Source organism: Otolemur garnettii, unplaced genomic scaffold (genome assembly GCF_000181295.1).
Source record: "Otolemur garnettii isolate 467f Iridium unplaced genomic scaffold, OtoGar3 scaffold00262, whole genome shotgun sequence".
NCBI lineage: Eukaryota > Metazoa > Chordata > Mammalia > Primates > Galagidae > Otolemur > Otolemur garnettii.
Window position 1 is genome coordinate 504,478 of NW_003852657.1, and position 26,580 is coordinate 531,057.

Below are 26,580 nucleotides of genomic sequence, written 5' to 3' on the forward strand. Positions count from 1 at the left end.
TTTTCTATTTGTTAGCATTTTCAGCTATTTCTTTTCTTAGAGTTTCATAGTTCTCTTTATAGAGATCTTTCACATCCTTTGTTAGGTAAACTCCCAAATATTTCATTTTCTTTGGCACTACTGTGAATAGAATAGAGTTCTTGCCTGTTTTTTCAGCTTGACTATGATTGGTATATATAAAGGCTACTGACTTATGGGTGTTGATTTTGTAACCTGAGACACTGATGTATTCCTTGATCACTTCTTTGAGTTTTGTAGTAGAATCCCAGGTGTTTTCCAGGTATACGATCATGTCATCTGGGAAGAGTGAAAGCTTGATCTGTTCTGATCCTATGTGAATACCCTTGATTGCCTTTTCTTCCCTAATTGCTATGGCTAAGACTTCCATTACGATGTTAAACAGCAATGGGTACAATGGACAACCTTGCCTCATTCCTGATCTGAGTGAAAATGATTTCAATTTAATTCCATTCAATATGATATTGGCTGTGCATTTGCTGTAGATGGCCTCTATCAATTTGAGAAAAGTCCCTTCTATGCCAATAATTTTAAGTGTTCTAATCATTAATGGATGCTGGATATTGTCAAAAGCTTTTTCTGCATCAATTGAGAGGATCATATGGTCTCTGTTTTTTAATTTGTTTATATGGTGAATTACGTTTATAGATTTGCATATGTTGAACCAGCCTTGAGATCCTAGGATAAAACCCACTTGGTCATGATGTATAATTTGTTTGATGAGTTGCTGAATCCTGTTTATTAGGATCTTGTTGAATATTTTCACATCAATATTCATTAGAGATATTGGTCTATAATTTTATTTTCTTGTTGGGTTTTTTCCTGGTTTGGGGATCAAGGTGATGTTTGCTTCATAGAATGTGTTGGGTAGTATTCCGTCTTTTTCTATATTTTGGAAAAGGTTAAGTAGTATAGGTATTAGCTCTTCTTTAAAAGTTTGGTAGAATTCTGACATGAAGCCATCTGGTCACAGGCTTTTCTTTTTAGGGAGATTTTGTATAGTTGATGCTATTTCAGAGCTTGATATGGACCTGTTCAACATTTCCACTTCGTTCTGACAAAGTCTTGGAAGGTGGTGTGCTTCCAAGTATTGGTTGATTTCCTTCAGATTTTCATATTTCTGAGAATAAAGTTTCTTGTAGTATTCATGGAGGATTTCTTGAATTTCTGAGGAGTCTAATTCATCTTTACCATTTCTAATTAATGAAATTAGAGATTTAACTTTTTTTTCTTGGTTAGGTTGGCCAATGGCTTATCTATTTTTTTGACCTTATCAAAAAAACAACTTTTTGATTTGTTAATCTGTTTTATAATCCTTTTGTATTCAATTTCATTTAATTCTGCTCTAATTTTGGTTGTTTCTTTTCTTCTGCTGGGTTTCAGATTGGAGTGTTCTTCCTTTTCCTGTTGCTTGAGATATCCCATTAAGTTGTTAACTTCTCTTTCTGTTCTCTTGAGGAAGGCTTGTAATGCTATAAATTTCCCTCTTAGGACTGCCTTTGCAGTATCCCAGAGGTTCTGATAACTTGTTTCTTCATTGTTATTTAGTTCCAAAAATTTGGTAATTTCCTTCTTGATCTCGTCTCTTACCCAACTGTCATTGAGCATAAGGTTATTTAGCTTCCACAGTGTAAGGGTTAACAGAAATATTAAACTACATCGTAAGAGGGAGTGCTAGCCTAATTCAACCCCCACGTGAAAAGGCCGAATAAAGAGACCAGTGCTGGTAAGTAAACAGGATAGAACTAGCTACATTGTATAAGACTTAGACAGAAAACACAGAGCACAGCACAGGGCCCCTCCCGTCAGAACAGCATAACCACTCCCCCTCTACTAACCCTATATAAGATTGTACCAATCCCAAATAAACAGCTTCGGCTCAGCCTTCTCCTTATATTGTATGAGTGGTTGTGTGATTGTGTCCACCCTTTCCTTCTCCCTCTCATACGCCGATCACGAACTCCCCGACACCGCCCTCCAGTCAGGCAGTGTCACACAGTTTTGTTTGGGTCTGCAGATTCCTGCTGTTGCTGAGTTCTACTTTTATTCTGTGGTGGTCTGAGAAGTTGCAAGGGATAATTTCTATTCTTTTAAATTTGCTGAGGTTAGATTTGTGACCTAAGATGTGGTCTATTTTGGAGTGGTCTATTTTGGAGTGGTCTATTTTGGGCTGATGAGTCTCAGTTTTATTAGGGTGAAATGTTCTATAGATGTCCATTAAATCCAAATGCTGAACGGTTAGGTTTAAATCCAAAATTTGTTAAGCTTCTTGTTAGAGGATCTATCCAGCACTGCCAAAGGGGTATTAAAATCTCCGACTATGATGGAGCTGGGAGTATTCAGGTTGCTTGTCACATGTAAGTCTTTTGTGTCATTGTTTAATTTCTGTTTAGAGGATTTATCCAGTTCTATCAGAGGGGTGTTGGTGAGACCCATCAAGATTTGTTTCATAATTCTGGGAGCATTTAAGTTGGGTGCATAAATATCCAAAATTTAAATGCCTTCTTGTTTTATTGATCTCCTTGACCAGTATGAAGTGTCCATCTTTGTCTTTCTTAATTTTAGTTAATTTGAATCTGGTTGTATGTGAGAATAGGATTGCAACCCCTTCTTTATTCTGATTTCCATTTGTTTGAAATACTGTTTTCCATCCTTTAACCCTGAGTCTTGATTTGTCCTTCAAGGCTAGGTGTGTTTCCTGGGGACACTGTTTGGATGGTTTGTGCTTTTTTAATTCAAACAGCCCATGCTCTTCAGTGGAGGATTCAATAAATTGACATTTATTGAGAGAATAGATAAGTGTGGTGGAATTCTATTCATCTTATTTTGTGAAAGTCCATTGTGTAGTTTTATCTTTTGCACCATTGTGGAAGCCATGTATTGACCTTTAGCTTCTGGTCATTTATTTTGCTGGTGGTCCATTGTGATATTCGATATTGAGAATAGGTCTAAATATTTCTTGTAGAGCTGATCTTATTGTGACAAATTTCCTGCGTATTTGTATATCTGCAAAAGATTTGATATGTCCATCATTTCTGAAGCTTAGTTTAGCAGGATACAGAATTCTGCACTGAAAATTGTTTGTTTAAGAATGTTGAAGTTGGATGACCATTTGCTTCTGGCTTGGAAACTTTTAGTTAAACAGTCTGCTGTCATCCTAACAACTGTTCCCCAGTAGTTCAGTTGGTGCTTACTCCTGGCCACTTGCCAAATTTTCTCCTTTGTCTTGACTTTGGAAAGGTTCATTGCAATGTCTCTTGAAGAAGCTATGTTTGAGTTGAGATGACTTGGAGTTCAATATCCGTCTAAAAGGAGTTTGTTGGGATCTTTAGTAAAACTTGGGAAGTTTTCATTTATGATAGTCTCCAGTAGGGCTTCTATACTTTTGGGACAATATTCTTCCCCTTCAAAGATCCCTATTATTTATATGTTTCAATGCTTCATGAAGGCTTATAGTCTTCTAAGTTACTGTTCTGCTTTGTCTTTCTTCTTTTCTGCATCTTTAACTACCTGGGTTAACTTGAACACTTTGTCCTCTAGCTCTGAGGTTCTTTCTTCACCATGGTGTAATCTTTTTGTTATACTTTCTACTGCATCTTCACATTCCCTGAATGTCTCCTTCATTTCCTTAAGCTCCATCATATTCTTTCTATATTCTATATATCTCTTGTCCAACTTTTGGTTCTGTTTTTCCATTGTCTTGTACATTCACGTATTTGTCTTTGTCATCCTTATTTTAAGTTATCTTTATGTAAAATCCATTAATTCTTTATAGGTGGAGTCTTCTGTAGTAGCTGCTTCATAGTCTCTTGAAAGAGTTGCTCTATTTTGGTTTTTCATGGTGCCTGAATTTTTCTGTTGGTTCCTCCTCAGGTATACTTTCATCTTGTTCACCTCCTTGTCCTCCTTTTTCCTACCCACTTCCTCTTTTGCTTCAAATTTCCTTGTCTTAGAATTTAGGTGTTGAAGAGGCTTCTTGGTAAAGCCAAAAGGAATAGAAGGGTACAGAGTGAGAAGGGTTAACCAGTTTGATGAAAATATTTCAAATTTTATATAAAACCAGCACATTGTACCCCATGATTACATTAATGTACACAGCTATGATTTAATAAAAATTAAAAAAAAAACAGCAAGCAGAGAGAAACCAGAGCAAAAGAAAGAAAGAAGATAAAAGAAGGAAAGAGCAAAAGAAAAGAAAAAAAAGGAGGAAATAAAGGAAAAAATGAAGAATATGAGAGAAGAACAAGAAGAGAGGATGAGAGTGATAGAAGAAATGATATTGATTGGTACAGTGTAAGACCATGCCTATAACTCAAGGATTTTGAGGGGCTGGACTGGGTGGGTTCCTCAAATTCAGGAGCTCCTTATCAGTCTGAGCAAAGCCAAACTCTTCCTCTTCCAAAAATAGGAAGAGAATAAAAAGCACAAAAACAAAAAAACAAGAAGGAAAAATTAAGTAATAATGAGAAAGAAATTGAAAAATTCCACAATGTGGTCTTGCAAATATTTTCTTCCTAGGGCCAAAGGTAGGATGACCTACCCTAGACCTCCCTAAACTTGGCTGCCTTGAGGCAGACTACTGCCATGACCTCCCTGCCAGACCACAGCTGTGCCACCCCAGTTCTCAGTGAAAATGGAAAATAAGAAATAAAAAATAAGAATAAAATAAGAATAGATTAAGAAAATTAAAAATACAATTGTGTGAAATAAAGTAGAGAGCGGGAAGATGAAAAAAGAAATAAAGACACCCCCCCAAAAAAAGGGGAGCATATCTTAGCTGTTGCACAAGCAATTTATGTGGGAAACCTGCAAAAAGTAGAAGAGCCTCTATCAAGAGAGTGAATGGAAAGGAGTGAAATAGAAAGAGAAAATAAATGAGACTAAAATACTGTAACCAAAAAATATAGGAACCCTTGCTGTTGATGAAAATAAAAATGGAAATTAAGAATAAAACCAACAAAACAAATTTGCAAAAAACAAAACACATGAAAACAAAATTTAAAAAAAATCTCTAATAGCCAAAAATAGTAGCAAAGAGAAGGAAAAAAAATACTAACAAAAAATGTATACATAGGGCGACGTCTGTGGCTCAAAGGAACAGGGTGCTGGCCCCATATACCAGAGGTAGTGGGTTCAAACCTGGCCCTGGCCAAAAACTGCAAAAAAAAATATTAAAAAAAATTTATAGATAGATAAAGGGACCAACTTTAATAGGAGTATATATATATATGTTGCAATATATTGCCGGGACAAGAGGTGGTTCTGTGGGGTTTTTTAGGGGATGAAGAACACAACCAGTAACCTCTCTCTCTAGTTCCTGGGAATGGTCCTGCTTCCCAACTTAGTTGTCCTCATTGATCGCCTGATTGTTTTCTCTGCATTTAGACCATGCCAGTTTGGGATCATAAAGGTCTCCAGAATCCTTCAGAGGCAGGTCTCACAGTGCCCCCTGACAATAGTTCCCTAGGGGTGTGGGGGTCCCTGAGCCTGTCCCAAGAGTAGAGTTCTGATCTCAGCAGATGGAACAAAGAACAGAGATGGCTGTGCATTAGGCCCCTGGTAAGAGGCCCACCCTCACAACCTTCTCCCAACCTGCCCACAATGGTGTCCCCTGGGATCCAGGACCTTCCCAGCATGGCTGCCCCATTTGCCACCAAATTTATGGTAAATCCACACTAATTGGCACTCAAATCTGGATGGTATGCAGTCCGAGTCTGCCCACTCTTCCAAGCTTTCCACTCAATGAGCAGCTTCCCTGGAGAACCCAAAACTGTAGAAAGGCTTACTCCCATCTCCAAATTGCCTCCATAGGGGTACTGGCTGTTCTGTCAACTCCCAAACACTTGCCTAGTGTGTCAAATCTCCACCACTCAGGATCACACACTGACTCCAGTATATCACCACCTCACTTCACACCCTGAGCTACAACTCTGGATAGGGAGCCCACACCAGGTATAGGTTACTTCTCTTTCTTTCCCCAGTCATGCTAGTAGAGCTCAGCTAAACAATCCTTCTGGTCTGCCACCTTGCTCCACTCTGCATAGCTTGTCAATTTCTGAAAAGTCCCCAAAGGATCTTCATAAAGATTACATTGAGTGAATTCGGGTTTAGTGTCATGTTAACAAAATTAAATTTTTCAAATCATGCACATAGGATGACACTCGATTTATTTAGCTTTTCCTTCAATTTCTTTTCACAATGTTTCGCAGTTTCCAGAGTATAAAATTTGCATTTATTTACTTAAATTTATTCCTAAGCATTTTGTTGTTTTTGATGATATTGAAAATAAAATTAAGAAAATTATTTCATTTTTAGATGATTGAATGTAAATGTATAGAAATATAATTGATTTATGTATATGAATATTTTACCCTATAGCCTTACTGATTGTTTTTTGGTGTGCTTTTCAGGATTTTCAATATATAAAAACAGGAAAAAATATATATAAAAACAGGTCACCTAAAAATAAAAATTGTTTTAATTCTCCCTTTTTACTCTTTTCTTGCTTAGGTACCCTGGCTGAAAACTCCAGTACAATGTCAAAGGAAAATAGGATGTAGAACCTTATTTTGTTTCTAATATAATGGGGAAAGTAGTAAGTATTAAGTATGATCATAGCCGTGCATGTTTTGTAATGTCCATTTTCTGAAGGATGAAGTTTCCTTCCATTTCTAGTTTGCTGAGAATTTCTTTATCATGAAGTGTTGGATTTTTATCAAATGATTTCTCTGCATGTCTTGAAATAACCGTGTGATTTTTCTCTAACATTCTATCAATATGCTGATTACATTGATGTTAAATTAACTTTGCATTTTTGAGATAAATCTCATTTGGTCATGATATAATCCTTTTTATACATTGCTGAATTCATTTTCCTAGTATTTTGGTGAGAATTTACCTTCATAAAAAATAGTGGCCTGTAGTTTACTTTTATTGATAAAAGTTTTACTTTTATTTTATTGATATCTTGTCTGGTTTTGGTATCAGGGTAATATTGACTTCATGGAGTGAGTTTGCCAGTGTTTCATTCTCTTCTTATTTTTGGAAGCTATTTTGAAGAAATAGTATTAAATTGCCTTTAAAAGTCTTCTGGAATTCATAAGTTATTTAAGAATAGATTTCTCTTGGTGACAAGTTTCTAAATTAATAAATCAATCTCTAGTTATATCTCTATCCAGATTTTCTGTTTCTTCTTGAATTGGTGTTGGTAGTTTGTGTCTTTGTAGGAATTTTCTCCTTTCATGTATACGATATGATTTGTTGGCATACAGTTGTTCATAATATTTCCTTACAATCCTTTTTAATTTCTCTTTTTTTTGAGACAAAGTCTCACTATGTCACCCTCGTTAGAGTGCTGTGGCATTACCTCTCTTAGCAACCTCAAATTTGGGGTCTTAAGAGATTCTCTTGTCTCAGCCTCCCAAGTAGCGGGGACTACAGGTGCCTGCCACAACTTCTGGATATTTTTGTTGTTGTAATTGTCATTGTTTTTTAGCAGGCCCAAACTGGGTTCAAACCTGTCAGCTCCAGTGTATGTGTCTGATGTCCTCGCTGTTGAGCTACAGGCACCAAGCTCCTTTTTGATTTCTTAAGGTTAATAGTATTGTCACCTTTTTCACCCTTGGTTTAGTAATTCAAGTCTTTTCTATTTTTGTGTTGGACACTCTAGCTAAAGACTTACCCATTTTGTCAATCTTTTTAAGGAATCAACTTTTGCTTTTGTTGATTTGCTATATTGGTTTTTTATTCTCTACTTCATTTATTTATGCTATAATCTTTGTTTCCTTCCATCTGCTTAGTTTCATCTTAGTTTCTCTTTTTTTGTAGTTTCTTAAGGTAAAAGATTGGGTTGTTAATATCTTTCTTATTTTGTAGTATATATATTTATAGCTACAAAGTTCTCTTTAATCACTGCTTTGGTTGCATCTCATAAATTTTGGTATATTATATCTTCATTTTCATCCATCTTAAAGTATTTTCTAATTTCATTTAGATCCCCAATTTTTCTATTTATTTCTAATTTCATTTCATTCTGGTCAAGGAACATACCTTGTATGATTTCAATACTTTTAAATTTATGAAGGCTTATTTATTTTCCAGGGTAGCCTATGGTTCTATCCCAGAGAATGTTCCATATGCACTTGCGAGAAGGTATATCATGCTATTGCTGCATGGAATGATCTAAAGATATCTGTTAGGTCCAGTTGGTTAATCATGATAAGTCTTCTATTTCCTTGTTGATCTTGTGTCTAGTTGCACTACCCATTATTAAAAGTGGGATAATGAAGGCTCCAACTATCTTCATTGAATGAACCATATATTTTATTCTAGCTTGATGAACATTTCTTGCCTAGCCCTTTACTCATTTACTATACTTGAAAAACATTTTTACTTAATACTGTACTCAGTGGTTCTCAACCTTCTTAATGCCATGGCCCTTTAATACAGTTCCTGTGGGTCGCCACCCACAGGTTAAGAACCACTGCCATAGCTCATTCTTTCTTTTCACTCACATGCTTATAACACATCAGAGAGATACACAAAGCTTTGGAGATAGATAGAAATAAACAGTGACAGATTTTAAAGATCAAGCCAGGTTAAATCTGAGTAAAGTCTGAATTCAGTTAAAGTAGAAATTTTCAAGACTCAGAGCCCTAACTTGTACAATAGCAATCACAGATGAATATGATTTCACAGTTGATTGATTTTGTTTTTGAGACAGAGTCTCACTATGCCACCATCAGTAGAGTGCTGTGGCATCACAGCTCACAGCAACCTCAAACTCTTGGGCTTAAACAATTCTCTTGACTCAGCCTCTCAAGTAGCCGGGACTATAGGCATCCACCAAGTTACCCAGCTATTTTTTAGTTGGTGTTGTCATTGTTGTTTGGCAGACCCGGGCCGGATTCGAACCCACCAGCTCCAGTGCATGTGGCTGGTGCCCTAATCATTGAGCTACAGGAGCTGAGCCTACAGTTGATTGATTTTTGACAACAATGTCAAGACAATTCAATGAGGAGAAAGATAATCTTTTCAACAAATTGAACTGGGATAACTGGACATCCACAAGCAAAAAAAAAAAAAAAAGCATGAAGTTAGACTCCTACCTCATACTATATATAAAAATTAATTTAAAAGTAATCATAGACCTAAGTGTAAGAGCTAAAATTATAAAACTCTTAGAAGAAAACAAAAAAGTAACTCTTCATGATCTTGGATTAGGCATCAATCCAAGGTTTATGCTTTTTAGATATCACACCAAAAGCATAAACAACAAAAGAAAAAATACATTCATTAGACTTCATCAAAATTAAAAATATAAAAGCACTATTAAGAAAGTAACAGGTAGGGCCATACACACTGGTTCATGCCTATAATCACAGCACTCTGGGAGACCAAGGCAGGTGGATTGCTTGAGCTTAGCAGTTCAAGAGCAACCTGAGCAAGAGCAAGACCCCATCTCTTAAAAAACAGCCAGGTGTTGTGGAGAGCAGCTTGAGCTTAGGAGTTCAAGAGCAGCCTGAGAAAGAGCAAAGACCTCATCTCTAAAAAACAGCTGGGTGTTGTGGAGGGTGCATGTAGTCCCAGCTACTCAGGAGGCTGAAGTAAGAGAATTACTTGAGCCCAAAAGTTTGAAGTTGCCATGAGCTATGACACCATAGCACTCAAACCCAAAGTGACTGAGTGAGATTCTGTCTTAAAAAAAAAATCCACATAATGGAGAAAATATTTGCAAATAGTATATCTGATAGGGCCTTATACCCAGAATAAATGGAGAGCTCATAATTCAATTTAACTCATTAAATTGCATGAATTAAAACATGAGCACAGGCTCTGTGCTCCAAAGAAAATAAACAAATGGCTACCAGGAATATGGTCAATATCATAAGTCAGTAGAAAAATACAAACAAAACTGGAATAAAGAAGGAAAAGACAAGATGGCCAACCAAAGGCAGCTTTTGTCAGATAATCCCAGTCAGGAGGTGGAAAATTGGACTGAAATTAACTTAGAGCAGTTGAATTTGGGGCAGGGGTAGATTTCAGGGAGAAGAAATTAAGGTATTCAGCAATACCAGTGGGACAAACTGTGAAGACCAATACGAGAAGAGGAAGGGAGAGAGCAGCAGACAGTTATGGAATTGACCAGACTCAGAGGAGCCTGAAGCTGAATGGAAGGGTAAGGGGGACCCTTTTCTCCCATTCAGGGAGTCTCCATAAGCAGTGAACCACAAGAACTCTCATGCCAAGGAGTGTGCCAAGAGGGACCAAAAATCCAGCTTTCCTGCACCTAGGTGAGTCTTCCTCTGGGTCCCCCTCCAGCCTGGCAAAATAGTGAGCAGATTTGGCTCCAGCTTACTTTGGCCACAGTCCATCCTCCCTTTTCATCATTTGCCAGACAGAGTTCTCCCTGCTGGGGTCTGCTTCCCTCTACATGGGAAAGTCAGAAATACTAGCCCAGCTCAGACAGCCTAGAAGGGCTGTCCCACCCCCAACCCCCAGAGAGGAGAAGGGACTTTGGACCCTATCCAGTCCCCATAATAAGCACAGAAGCAAGTGTTTCAGAGGCCAGTTCCTCTCTCATCAGCATCCAGCAGGAATGACTGCCAGCAAGAAAAGTTATGAGCAATGGACCGTGCCTCCCCACCATATCTGACAGACACTTGGGATGGAGGGGTCTCTGCACTGTTTGGCCCAGTGAACTGGGAGCACCCCTCTCCCTGCCATAGGAGAAAACTGTGGCTCAACTAGCCTGCTTCCTGCTAGGTGGGATTGATCCTCACTCTGTGGAATGGTTTTGGACTACCATCTGCACACTTCCTCAGGCTTTGGGGAAATCCCTAGAGATTCTAACCCCAGCTCAGCCCCTACCAGCTTGGAGAAGGATGGTCCTAGCCTTGGAGGATCCCATTCTGGAAAATTCTGGGAAGCATGCTGCAAGCTGCAGATTCTCCTGCCCCCAACCACAGGCAAAGCCACGGCTTTTTAAATCTGTTGCTGGCAGGGATGAAATTTTAGCTGGGATAGTTCAGATCACTATCTGTGAGTAACCCCCAACCTAGGAGGGTCACCTGGAGGTCCCTCCCACAGACCCAATCCACCCAGCTTAGAGAAAACAAGACCAGTCTCAGAGATCCCTATACTATGCATCCTGGAAAGGGAGATTTGGGATGTTGAACCCAGGAAGGGCCAAAGGAAAAAGCAATACCTCATTTAAACAGTCAATGATGAAGAAGAGTGGTGAGCTCCACATCTTGGGGATTCTGAATCTGATTCCAGACCACCAGTTTTAGTTTCCAAATGGCTTTAAAACCTAGCTGAGTGGGTCAGTATATCAAAAAGCTGCTACACCACTTAGGCCATGGAAGAGGCATGGTGACCTTATGCCCTGGGGCCCTTGAAACTGATACCACTCAGCCTGTTTTAGTATCTAAATGGCCCAAAACACCTGCTGAGTAAGCCAATTAAGCTACTTTCTTCTGGCAGATCCAGGAAGGGGTGGGGCAAGCTGCACATCTCAGGGCCTCTGATTAGGACCCAAATGGCCCTAATAATCTAATGAGCTGTTGACAAAGCAACAAGTAGATACTTGGTGTCAGCAGGCCCTGGAATAAAGGTGGAGAGCCCTGCCCCAAGGGCCTACAAACTGATATGAACCCACAGGATCAGGCAGACAAACAGCCATTACCTGCTGAGCAGTGGGAGGAAGAAGAAGCTGCTGCTTGGCACTGACAAGTCTTAAAAGGGGCTTGGAGAGCTCTACACTTCTAAGCCGCCAGTCCTGTCACCAGCCCACCTGACTTGGCATCCAAAAGGCCCTAGAGCCAGTTAAATGGCTTTATTGCTGACAGATAGGTATGTTACTTGGTTGGCCTAAGCTCTGCCTTCCAGGCTTCAGTTGAATCCTAGGAGCTGCATAGGGAACCCAAATAGAGTATCTCTCAATATCAATGTAGGGACACCCTAATGTTCTACCTTAATTTTTTTAAATACATAAATTGAAAAAAATACATGAGTAGGAATCAGCAGAAAAACCCTGGCAGCAAGAAGAACCAGAGCAGATCAACTTCCCCAAGAGATATGAGGGAGATACAGCTGAATATATAAACCCATAAAGAAACTATCAAAATGACAGAAGTTGAATTTAGAATATGGATGGGAAATAAGATGAATGCATTAGAAGAAAAGATTGAAAAAGAACTCCAAAAAGAAATCCAAAAACTGTCTCAAGAAATCATTGATTAAAGACAAAGTCATTAAGGATTTGGACATAATTAGGAAGGATATAGCAGAGCTCAAAGACTTGAAATACTCATTCAAGGAGTTATGTAACACAGGAGAGAGTCTCCTCATCTCAGAAATGGAGTAGAATATAGAGAAGAAAGAATCTTGGAACTCAAAGACAAGACTTTTGAACTAACTAGCCCAATCAATCAAAAAGTCAGAAGAGAGCAAAAGCAGAGCAATCTCTTAGAAAGATTTGAGACTACACAAAGCACACAAATATAAATATTATATGGAATCCCTAGAATATAAGAAAAAGGTCCTAAAAGCATGGAAGCTCTCCTTCAGGAAATCATTGTGGAGAATTTTCTAGGAATTACAAAAGACCTAGTAATACAAATACTAGATAGTTACAGAACTTCAGGATGACCAAGTTCAATAAAATGATCTCCTAGACACACTATAATTAACTTAACCAAAGTCAAAATGAAAGAAAAAATTCTGCAAGTAGTCAGGCATAAGCAACATCTTACTTACAAAGGGAAAAATATCAGGGTGACAGTGGACTTTTCAGCAGAAAATTTACAAGCCATAAGAGAGTGGTCACCCTGTTTAGTGATCTTAAACAACACAAACTTCAGCCCAAGATTCTGTATCCTACTAAACTAAGTTCCACATTCTATAGAAAATCAGATATACTGACAAGCAAACATTGAAGAAATTCTTCACAACAAAACCAGCTCTGCAGGAAGTACTCAGACCCCTTTTATGCACTGACCCAGCAAAATGGATGAGCAGCAAAATAAAAATACCCAGAAAAAATATCCAGACAAAGCCTGCCTTCCACAATGGTGCAAATGATAGAACTAAGCAATGGACCTCCACAAAACAAGGCAAACAGAAATCCACCATACTTATCAATTCCCTCAATAAATGTAAATGGCTTGAATTTACCACTGAAGAGGCACAGGCTGGCTAACTGAATACAAAGGCACAAGTCAAGTATATGAAGTTTTCAGAAAACACATCTAACCTCCAATGACAAAACAAGATTCAAGGTGAAGGGATGGAAAACTGTATTTCAGACAAATGGAAATCAGGAAAAAAGGAGGAATCAACATCTTATTTACACAGAGATTGAGATTCAAACCAACAAAAGTAAAGAAAGAAGAAAAATGGACACTATACATTGGTCAAGAGAACAATACAACAAGAACACATTTCAATCCTAAATATCTATGCACTCAACTTAAAGGCTACCAAATATATAAAATGAACTGTAACATATCTGATCACTGTGATAGCCTGCAACACCATAATAATTCTGGTTCTCCTGTAAGAGAACCAGACAGATGCTCCAAGCAGAAACTGAACAAAGAAGCACTGGACTTAAACATGACTTTAGAACAAATGGGCTTAATAGACATACACAGAACACTCCACCCCAATAATACTGAGTATACATTCCTATTGTCAGCCCATGGACGATTTTCCAAAATTGATCATATTGCGGGCACAAACCAAATCTGAACAAATTTAAAAGAATAGGAATTATACCTTGTATTCTTTCAGAACATAATGGAATAAAAGTAGAACTCAACTCCAACAAAAACCTTCAACCCCACACAAATTCATAAAAACTAAACAACTTTATGCTGAACAATAGCTGGACCAGGGAGTAAATAAAGAAGAAAATCATTAGCATCCTCAAACAAAACAACAATGAAACCACACACTATCAAAACATATGAGATACCACAAAAGCAGTTCTAAGAGAGAAATTTACTACATTAAATCCCCCATCCAAGAAAGAAAAATATATATAGGTAAAGCACAAATCAGTAACCTAATGTACCATCTCAAGGAACTGAAAAATGAAGAGCAATCTAATCCCAAACCTAGCAGAAGAAAAAAAATAATAACTCAAATTAGATCAGAATTAAATGAAATTGAGAACAAAAGAACCATTCAGAAGATTAGTAAAACAGAAAGTTAGTTCTTTGAAGAGATTGATATGTCAATAAACCCTTTGACAGATTAAGTAGAAACAGGAAAGCAAGATCTCTAATAACCTGAGTCAGAAATGAAAAAGGGGAAATAACAATAGAAACCACAAAAGATCACCACTGATTACAAAAAAAAAAAAAAAAACACTATATGCTCAGAAATTTGAAAATGGGGAGGAATGGACCAATATCTGGAATCACACTACCTCCCCAGACTTAATTAGAAAGAATTAGAACTCTTAAAAAGAGCAATATCAAGGACTAAAATTGCAACAACAATAAAAAAGCTTCCAATAAAAAAATAGTTCTGGATCAAATGGTTTCACACCAGAATTCTACCAAAACTTTAAAGATTAGTTCATACCTACATTGCACAACCTATTCCAAAACATTGAAAAGAAAGAAACCTTCTCCAAAATGTTGTATGAAGCAAACATCACTCTGATGCCAAAACCAAGAAAGAACCCAACAAAAAGGAAAAGTACAGACCAATTTCACTAATTAATATCAACACAAAAATACTCAACGATATCCTAGCAAATAGAATACAGATACATATTTTAAAAAATTATACATCATGATCAAATGGGCTTTACCCCAGGGATGGAAGACTGGTTAGATGTACACAAATCTATAAACATAATTCAACACATAAGTAGAAGCAAAAACAAAGATTATATGATCCTCTCAATGGATACAATAAAAAGCATTCAACAAAGTTCAGAGCCCTTTTCTGATAAGAACACTTAAGAAAATAGGCATAAATGGGACATTTCTTAAACTTATATAAACCATCTGTGACAAACCTACAGCAAACTTCATACTGAATGGAGTAAAATTGATAGCATTTCCACTTAGAACTGAAGACAGACAAGGATATCCACTATTACCACAATTATTAAATATAGTGTGGAAAGCAGGCTGTGAGACTGGCAGGGAACTCACCGCCTGGGGAACACTCAGAGAATTAACTCTCACTTGCTCTTCTGTTACTGAAACAGCCATATTCCTTTCTTCATGCTCCCTCTTCCATAAATCATGTAGCTCTTTCTTTGTCCAGTTAACTATGCAGAGACCCTTGTGATCTTTGCCTTCCTACTTCTTGTAACATGTTAATAAAGCTGAGTAGAAACTACTAAGTCACATAGCTCTTCCTTTGTTTTGTCAACTATATTGAGGTCCTCATGATCTTGCCCTTCTTACTTCTTGTAACATGTTAATGAAGTTGAGTAGAAATCATTAACATGATGATTTGTCTTTATTAAAGTCATTATATTTTCCAGTTGTACTGTAAAACCAAAATTATGTCTTTTTTTATGCTATTTCCCCATATTGTCTATGTTACTTCCCCCTGGACAACCCTATATAGACGCTATAAAATAAAGCTGATTTTGTGCTTTGAGGCTGGCTGCAGTCATCAACTCAGTCAGACCTCCTGATCCCATCCTTTGTTTCTGTCTCTTCTCTTATGCTGTATTTTTCTCAGTCCTCACCAATTCCACTCTGGTTCATGCCGCTTCCCCGTGCTGGTTCATGACAATATAGTGCTGGAAGTTCTGGCTAATGCAATCAGGCAAGAGAAAGATATCAAGGATATCCAAATGGGGATACAGGAGTTCAAACTTTCACTCTTTGCTGATGATATAATCTTATATTTAGAAAATCCCAGGGACTGATATATGAGACTTCTGGAAGGATGAAGAATTACAGTAACATCTTGCGATATAAAATCAATGTCCACAAGTCAGTAGCCTTCATAGATGCCAGCAACAATCAAGCTGAGAATCAAATCAAAGACACTATTCTCTTCTAGGAAAATGAAATACCTGGGAATATGTAACAAAGAACATGAAGTACCTCTACAAAGAGAACTATGAAACCCTGAGAAAAGAAATAGCAGAAGACATTAATAAATGGAAGAATATACCATGCTCATGGATGGGAAGAATCAACATTGTTAAAATATACATATTACCCAAGGCAATCTACAGATTTAATTCAATCCCCATTAACACTCCAATGTCATACTTTGAAGAACCTAAAAAAATAATTCTTCATTTAATATGTAACCAGAAAGAGAACCAATTAGCCAAGGCAATTCTAACAAATAAAGACAAATCTGGACGTATCATGTTACCAGACTTCAGGCTATACTACAAGTCTACAGTGATCAAAACAGCATGGTACTGGCACAAAAATAGAGACATAAATGTGTGGAACAGAATATAGAACTTAGAGATGAAACGAGCTGCATATCACCATCTGATCTTTGATAAACCAAACAAAAGCATACACTGGGGGAAAAGATGCTATTTAATAAATGATGCTGAGAGAACTGTTTAGCCACATGTAAAACACTGAAACTGGATCTGCACCTTTCACCACTTACAAAAATTGACTTAAGATGGATAAAAGAGATAAATCTAAGACATGAAACAATAAAAATCCCAGAAAAAAAGCATGAGGAAACTCTTGATGATTTTGGCCTGAGGAAAGATTTTATGAAAAACACTCCATTGGCAAGCACAACAATAGCTAAAATAAATAAATGGGACTTAAGTAAGATGAAAAGTTTCTACATAAATAAGGACACAAAAATTAAAGCAAATGGACAGACTTCAGAATGGGAAAGATACTTGCATGTTATGAATCTGACAAAGGCTTGACAACCAGAATCTACAAAGAACTCAAATTATTCAACAAGCAAAGAGCAAACAGTCCCATTCATCACTGAACAAGAGACATGAACAGAATCTTCTCTGAAGAAGACAAATGAATGGCCAAGAAACACATGAAAAAAAATTTAATCCTTCCTAATCAACAGAAAAATGTGAATCAAAACCACCCTGAGATATCATCTAACTCCAATGAGAATAGCCCACATCACAAAGTCCCAAAGCTACAGATGCTGACACCTATGTGGAGACTAGAGAACACTTTTATATTGTTGATGAGATTACAAACTAATACAGCCTCTATGGAAAGAAGCATAGAGAATCCTCAAAGAACTAAAAGAGGACCTTCCATTGGCCCCATTACTAGGTATTTACTCACAAGAAAAAAATCCTTTTACCATAACGACATCTGCACTCAAATGTTTATAGCAACTCATTCACAATTGCAAATATGTGGAAACAAGCCAAGTGTTTCCCATCAACCCATCAACCCATGAACGGGTAAAAAAAACTGGTATATGTATGCCATGGAATACTATTTAGCCATAAAGAAATATGGAGACTTTGTATCTTTTATATTTGCTGAAAGGATTTGGAGAACATCCTCCTAAGTAAATCATCACAAGAATGGAAAAACAAGCAACTAATTTACTCAACATTAATATGAAACTAATAGATGAACAGCTACACACCCATATGAAACAAAAACACATTTGAATTTAAGAAGTAGGGGTGTGGTAAGTTCTCACCTTTTAGGTACAATGTAGGGGCATATGGCACATCACCTGGGTGAAAGGGTCAACTGCAACTTGAACTTTACCTAACAAAGGCAAATAAAGTAACCTAAGGGTATGTATCCTTTTATTAATCTGAAATTAAAAAAAAATACATACATAGGTAGTGATTTAAAAAGGCAATGAAATACAACTTCACACCCACTGGGATGGCTATAATCAAAAAGATGGACAAGAATAAGTGTTGGTGAGAATGAGGAGAAACTGGAATTCTCATATATTACTGGTGGGCTATAAAATAATGAAGTCCCTTTAGCCCATAGTTTAGTTGCTCCTCAAATAATTAAAATTATCATCTGACTCAGCAATTCCACTCTGAGGTATATACTTATAAGAACTGAAAGCTTATGCCCTCACAAAATCTTGCACATAAATATTATTTGCTTCTAAGAAGGAATAAAGTACTGTCATATGCTACAAAAATGCATTCACTTTGAAAACATTATATTAAGTGAAAGAAGCCAAACACAAAATATCACACAAATTGTATGATTCTATATAATCACAAAACACATTAAACATATACTTTAAAATGTTAAACTTCATGTTACATGAACTCGATATCAATAAAATTATTTTCCTTTTATTTCAGATTAATATAAGATACAAATGATTAGTTTGCAATGTTTGCATTTATTAGGTAAAGTTTAAGTTGTAGTTGAGCCCTTCACCCAGGGGATGTGCTATATACTTTGCCCATTAGGTGAAAGCTTACCAATCCTCCTCCCTCCTCCCCTCTCCCTGTTCCCTTCTCCCATCTCCCTCCACTTTCATTACTTGTGTTTTTCTCTCATGTAGGCATGTAGTTATTTACCTATTGGTTTCATATTAGTATTGAGTACACTGTTATAAAAAAAAATTGAATAACTTTCCACATCTTAAAACAGCCACAATTTAGCATCAGTAAGATGTTGTTAGAATTGAGTCTCTTTTTTTGAATGCCTATTGAGAATCCTAGCATACACAGTAGAAACTCAGAAATGTTTGTGGAACCAAATTAGTTTCCACCAGATTCTCTCAGTTTGCCTCTGGGAAACTCAGTTAGTACCCTGTTTGATCACCCTGAATCTAGGTAATCTAATTGATACATATTCATGCCCGTTCAGCCTACCTGGAGGATTACTACCTCAGACATCTTCTGTCCTCACTGCCTACTCTAGTGGCTATCAATATGGCTTGTTCCACCTTAAACCAAGAAACCAAGCTCCAATTCTGACTGTACTGGGATGATCTGCCACCTGTCAAATGACCTCAGCCAGCTGGAGTGACAATGAGGTCTTCTGCAAAAGCTTGGGAGTTAAGAGTCCAAGCCCTCAAAATTTCCAGTTTTTTTCTTTTTATTTCTTTGCCTTTTTATTTTTGTTCTTGTTGTTGTTGAGACAGAGTCCCACCCTATGCCCTGAGCAGAGTGCAATGGCGTCATAGCTCACTGCAACCTCAGACACAGGCTGTGAGCATCCCACTGCCTCTGCCTTGGGAAGCTACTGGGATTACAGGTGCTCACTGTGGTGCCCAGCTGGGTTTTCCCCCCCCCTTTTTTTAGGAGTTGAGGTCTCACTCTCGTTCAGGCAAGTCTCAAACTCCTGAGCTCAATCAATTCTCCCTCCTCAGCCTCCCACAGTGCTGGGATTACAGGTATGAGCCACCTCACCCGGCACATGCCAAAGCCTAGTCTTTACTATTTCTCTTCCTACCTCCTCCTTTCCATTTTAAACTGCATTCAGAGTGACCTTTAAAAAATAAATTGGATCATGCCCCTTACATCATGCTTATTTGCAAACAAGGATTGAATACTCAATGTAAAGTATATTTCTCAGGTCTTTCTGTCTACTGATTCATTAATCTTCACAACAGTCCATATTATCATTATTCCCATTTTATAGATAAACAAGGTGAGGCACAGAGTGCTTAAGTTGCTTGTCCAAGATGACACATCTACTAAGGGGTCGGGCTGAAAAATGAACCCAGATAGTCATGGCCCCAGAGCCCATGGTCTCAACCCTACACCATCCCCTTTTCAACTTCTGTTCACCACAGCAGTAACAGTAAAACCCTTCAATGTCTGCATGATCTGGATTCTGCCTTCCTCATCTCCTACCACCTATCAGTATCAGGGTTCACCCTGATCCAGTCACACTAGCTTGCTATTGGTTTCTGATTCATGTCAAGTTCTGTCTCATTTCAAGGCCTTCCTATTTTCAGTTTTCCATATCTGTTAATGCATCTCCTCTTCTCCTCCTCCTCATTCATAGTCTTTCTTCTTAAAAATTACCATTTCAGAGATCTTCCCTGACTTCCTCTCTTACAACCCTTTCAGCTGTCCATCCCCAGTCCATTCTTATATGACAGCAGTATCCTCAATTTATTCAGAGCACTTTTCACAAAGTGTTTACTAGATTATGAACTGCCTCCACTGCTGTACTGTGGGATCTCAAATACAGAATCCCTGTCTGATTGGTTCATCTGGCACCTAGGATTCTATATGGCACAATGTCAGCAATTAATCAAAATTGGCTTAACAAATGATGAAGAGGGCTCAAGCACTTATCAACTTATTTGGTGTTTTTGAGATTATCAAAGTCAGGTCTCTTTTCTTTTTTCATTTTTGTACCCTTTATGTCCAGAAGAAAGTAGTACTCAATATATATATATGATTTGACAAAATTCTTTGACATATATATTGAATAAAAAGCAAAGGAGAGCGATTGAAGTCTTGGATTTTCCAGGAAGGTTTTATAGAAGAGCCTTTAATGATTTACACCATTTTCCAAAGACAGTCTTCAAACATAAAAGCTATGCTTTTTTTCTTTTTTTTTTTTTTTGCAGTTTTTGGCCCAGGCTGGGTTTGAACATGCCACCTCCAGCATATGGGGCCGGCGCCTTACTCCTTTGTGCCACAGGTGCCACCCAAAAGCTTTGCATTTTCGAGGCTCCATATGAAGCAAATAATTCTTGCTAAACAACATATCAATCATTTATGTGTAGCTGAGAATATACCTGTTATTTTAAATAAAATCTTTAAACAAATCTTCCATTTTCAGTTTTGTTACTGTTGCTATTTACCCTACATGTTGACTAGGCCAATAATTTTCCAAATCCAATATACTTCAATATGCTAAATTTTCGATCACTTTAACTTCTACATATTATTCCCAACCCCACAAAAATTTAAATGCCTTTGCTTAGGCCTCCCTTATTCCACTTTCTTCCCTGCATTTATTCTCACTTTCTATATTCCTGAGGGACACTTCTATAAGATTTGTAGGTCTAGCTGGTCAGTTTACATGGGTCTAATATTGATCTTCCAAAGTTTCTCTTCACATCCTACTGGGAACAAAACAAAGGCAGCCCTCTTCATATCATGTTCAATTGCTGCTCTTGTGGCACATGTTTCAGCAAATACTGATCATTTTCTCCTGATGCTAGAAGGAGAAGTTTCTAAGTTTTTCTCCATCTGGATGCCTTGTAGAAGATGCCTAAGTTCAGGAAACCCCCCAAACCCAGCTGACAGCCACATGCACTAGTGCCATGGCACTTGCTGCGTTGCATCCATAACAAACAAAGCAACAGCCACTATTCATCAGAATAAGCTGTTTTACACCATTTTCAGGGATGTGTTTCATTACTGATATAAGATTTTATGCAAGGGTTGGATTTTCCATCTTAAAATTTCCCATCTGGTCTCTGGGAGTGTCATTTCAGGTTGAAGTGGAAACCTAGCAACTACCTGGATGTCAGGATCAATTTAGACAGCAGGAGGTCCAGCTGAATTACAGAGCTTAGTATTTAGCCACAAAGAAGAGCTTAGAGTCTAGGTTTTCAACAAGGCTAAAATGATTTGTTAAAAATCATTTCAGTAAGTTAAGCAGTCACATCTATGGCATTCTTTTCTTCAAAAATCAATGAAGCTAAAATCATACAGATCTTCTTATCTGGACATTGCTATTAACTATCCTGTAATGTTTTCCAAATATTATTTAATTTGAAATTTATGAGACATGGAATAGAGTTAAGAGTGGTTCTTTCCAAAAGCATTGTGCCACGACCTTACTAATATCTCAAATAGTTATAGCTTCAAGGAGACACACCAAAAAAACTTAAGGATTTTTTGAAACTATGTATTGTATAAAATAATACGGACTCCATTAATGAAGTATCAGCACCAAATACACATGCACTCCTGTCTGAAGACTGATTACAAATGCATTATTGTTGTTAATTTGCTCACTTTTAATTTAGCATAAATATATATGTGATTAATTAACTGTATTTTGAAAAGAAATCAACTACTAATAAAAATCAAATGTTTCAAAAATTCTCAAGTTTATGTAAATGATCCAAGAAGGTCATGCTTACATACATATTTTAAGAAAATCATTTTCTCAAGACAATTTTAACCAGAGAAATGCTGGAAATAATAAATTGAATACATCAAAATATAAAATATATTGTTCATTGTGTTTGCCTCTAGCAGTACTGTATCATGAGAAATTTCTTATTTTAAAAAGGCTAAGATTTTGTGTGTGAATTGAAAACATCTGGGAGGATCTGTAAGAAATATTAACAATGTTGACTCTGGGAAGAGAAACCAGGGGTAGCATGGAGATTTACTTCCTATTTTATATATTTATTATATGATGGGTTTTATAACATTGTCATGCATTACTTTAACATAAAGGATAAGTTGAAAACAGACAAGTAAACCTAAGTTTCTTCCATTTTATTAATCTTATCCCCTGGTCACAGGTCAAATTTAATAGATATTGAATTAATAGAATTTACAGGTGTTCAGAGTTAGGAACTTTTGAGATCATCTGTCCTATTACATCAACTATTTTCAAACTAGTGCTAAATTTGCTCAGTTCACCTTACAGTAAGTAAAATTGCATTTCAACAGAGCTAAAGAAATTTGGGCAGCTCTTGGGATTCACCTTAATGGAATCTGACCTACAGTTGGTGGTGTGGGTTTCTGCTTTATCCCTTAGTGTCAGAAGTGCCAGAATCATTCCTTGCAAGAATGAACAGGATGAGTAGACTATATGTTTGCCTACCAAGGGTGAGGCTGAGGGCAACAAGAAGATTCCCTCTCATCTTCTCCCTAAGTTCCAAATACATTCCATTACAGATTCAACTTTTTGAATCAAGACCACTGACATTTACTGAAATGAATGTGCTCCTGTGGGAAATAAGCCGTGAAACTTAACCATGAAAAAACTGAATATTCCTGAAAGCTGGGAAGCAAGCAAGTGGTTAAAGAGAGAGGAGAAACTGGGGGCACCACAGAGAGGAAAGAGAATACTGAAGAAAGCATGGCCCGCTTCTCTTCTCTTCCTACATGATCATATTGCTGTGTAATTAGCTTTAGAAAGTGGCTTTGTTGATAACTTAAGCCCCTCTGAAACTGAGCAACACCAGCAATTCTCCATGTCCTAAAATATCAGTAGCTCCTCACCTCACAATCTTATTGCCAAATCCTCATCCTTTGCTCTGAAAAGCATACTTTATCATTTATACTTACATGGAGACCCCCAAGTTCATGACCTTGCTTGGTAACAAAGTAATAAGTATCAAGCATCACTGCCTACATAGAGGCAAGCCCAGATTTGGCAGAAAAATTCCAATGTTAGTAGAGTTTGCTCTTTTCCCTCAAAATGACCAAATTAACTAAAGTTTTGAGAATGAACAAAATTCACCCAAAATGAAAACTCAAGGGAAACTTAGAGGAAGAAGGTCTTAAAAGAGGCTGACTAAACTTTCCCAGACAGTATCTTCTTGTTTTGTTTCCAATCACCTGGGAAGCTAAAAGACCCACTGCATGATCCTTTCCCTTCCAAAATTGAGCTGATGAGTTGACTGAACACAATAGGGGCCCATGTGGCTCCAACTCTTGGTTTTCAAGACTATCACACAAACTTATATTGTTCTATGGCTGTGGTATAATATGAAAAATACAGGATGTCCATAAAGTTCATGTGCAATTTAAAATAGACAAATATGTACATATATTTTATCTTTGTCCCCAGATCCTAGTACAGAGACCCTAAAAACCTTGGCATTTCTTGAGTGATATGGGGTGATAGAAGTGTCTTTTGTCCTATTGAGGTGATGCTTAGTGAACCTCTAAGTAACTTCAGGATAAGGGATGGTCACCAAAAAGGCCAAGATTTGATTAGAAGCTTAGAACTTTTGGTCCCACTCCCCAACCTCCAGGGATTGGAGAGGGATTGAATATTGAGTCAACCACCAATGGCCTATGATCTAAGCAATCATACTTATGTAATGAAGCCTCCCTAAAAACCACTAATTGAGGGGTTCAGAGATCTTCTGAGTTGGCAAACACACTCACGTGCTGTGAGGATGGCACACCCCAATCCAACAGTGACAGAAGTTTCTGAGCTTGGGACCTTTCCAGACCTTACCCTATGTGCCTCTTTGTCTGACTATTCTTTCCATATCCATTCATTTGTGTCCTTTTTAACAGACTATAATGGTGAGTATAGCATTTGCCTCAGTTCTGTGAGTTGATCTAATGAATAATTATACTTGAGTAGGAGAGTCATGGAAATCCCTGACTTTGTAGCCAAGTCGTATAGAAGCATAGGCACCCTGGATACCTAATACCTGAAGTGAAGGCAGTCTTGGAAGACTGAACCCTTAAACCTGTGGAATATGATGATAATGTCAGAATTAAACTGTAGAACCCTCAATTTATGTAGGAGAGTTAGAGAAGTGGGGTTGGAAACTACACAACATATTTGGTATCGAGGGAAAACACTTCTCACTGACTATCTTCAAACAGAAGTATTACTCTTACAGTAATTCGGAGCCCTTCAAATTAACTCTGTGCAGAAAATACACAAATGACTGCTCTGACCACAGTGCAAGGAAGCCCAAATATAATTCTTCTGCTTCTAGATAGGAAAACCAACCCACTATTTTCTGAGTTTTATGTGGCTATTTCCCAGCAGATTGCATCGTTCCTATGATCACCTATATCCAATGAAATCCAAGTCCTATGAATTTTAATTTGTCAGTATTTCTTAAAACCGCCATCTCACCTCTGTCCTTCTGATGCTATCTTGCATCCTTCAAATCTTGAGCACTGTAAACAGTGCACAGTACTCACTGTATTCAATCTGTCATCTGTCTCTCACTCTGCCAAAAAAAAAAAGTGGTCTTCTGAAGAGGAACGTTTAACCTTGTCATTTCTCTGTTTAAAATTCATAATGGCTTCCTGTGACCTTCATTAATGTTCACAGTCCTTAGAGAGGGACAGAGGTTCTGAACATTCTGACTGTACTTAATCCTCTAGTTTCATTTCCTACTATATTCCACATACACCCGTATTGAATTCCTTGAAGTTTTCTGACTTTTTTTCTTTTGCTTCTTTGTATTTCCATATAGAATTTCTTCAGTTATTAATTCAACCAACATCCAACATTTATTTTGTCCCTCTGTGTGCTAGGTAGGCACTGCTTTGATGAACAGGACAGACATAGTCCTTGCTCTCATGGGGTTACAATCTACCAGGAAATAAAAGAATCATTGAACAACTAAAAGAACTATGAAGAAGTTTAGGATGACATGGGAATGCATGTGTGTATTAAACACACATGCACATGCACACACATACACACACACACACATACATGAAGGGAAAACTCTAAGTGATCCTTATTCAAGAATTCTCAGGGTTTTGTGTGAGCATTGAAATTGGTGGGAAAGAATGGTCAGATAATGAGGTGAAAGTCTGAGAAAAAAAAGGGGGTGAGAATGAACGTAAAGGAGCAGCCACTCTGAGTGGGGAAACCCAGGATGATAGCTGAGAAGGGTTAGAAGAACCTCCTGGGCAAACTTACATTGCATTGGCTATTCCCATTTCAGGTCTACACATGCCTCTGGAATTCCCTGAATCCTTATGGGGGGGAAACCCCCACCTACAGGTTCTGGATGAAAAATTCCTCCAGGCCTCCAGAAATGAGTCCCCTGATTTTACTATTACTCATTTCCTGAAAAAGTTACAGCTGGTCTTTCCTGACATTCAGAGCCTGAGGGAGTGCAGATTAATCTTTCAAATTTAAGAAGCTCTTAGAGAAATCACTCAGGAAAGCCTTAAAAACCAATTTTTCTATCTTCTGACTTATTAAAAATTTCATGAACATTTTTACTGGTACTTTCTTTGGCATGTTCTGGATGAATCAGCATGAAAAACAAAAGCAACTTTCCTGCCAAGTTGAAACTTAAATCTATGAAGGATGTTATTTCCAGTTTCTAAAAATTGTACTCAGAACTTGAATCTGAAGTAATGATACACCCTTTCTGGCCTCATGTGAAGTCATACCTATAAGCTGCAGCTTGGCACCATCTCTTGCTTTAATGGCACTATTATTACTTATATTTCTTTATTTACCTCAACAATTCCAGTCTTGTTTTCCACCTTGGCATTGGCAACAGAAGCTCACCTCCAGGGAAAATATATTTATATTATCTTTACCTGTGTATGATTACTTGGCAAGAAGTAAGCCAATTTTAAGAAGACTCTGCCCATTATTTCCTCTTCCTTTATGCCAGATTCTTGGGATTTTAACATTTTAATTAGGCAGGGTTTGTTTCTCCAGTCTGGTAATGTCTCTTCAGGCTAAGTGTGAGTATAGCCTATAGATTCAAGTCCTAGACTGTAGCAAGAAGAAACTTGTTGATAAGTCCCTCCCTAAAATAACTGCCATCAACCAAAAGAAGCAATAATCCACTTTTATGCTAAGAGCAACATGTTTTATAGATATCATGTTGCAGGCATACCTATGTGGGCTTATGATATGTGAGGAATCTGGCCTACATGCTTCAGCATCTGCAGACAAGCAAGCT

General features: G+C 37.5%; 1 pseudogene across 1 annotated transcript in view; it reads right to left on the minus strand.

Annotated features, from left to right (window-relative positions):
* Nucleotides 1-25,594, minus strand: part of LOC100965281 — a 37,065-nt pseudogene extending 11,471 nt beyond the window's left edge. Inside the window, exon 1 of the transcript XR_002771281.1 lies at nt 25,575-25,594. The product of XR_002771281.1 is annotated as a glomulin pseudogene (transcript). The remainder of the gene's footprint in view (nt 1-25,574) is intronic.
* Between the last annotated feature and the right edge of the window lie 986 nt (nt 25,595-26,580).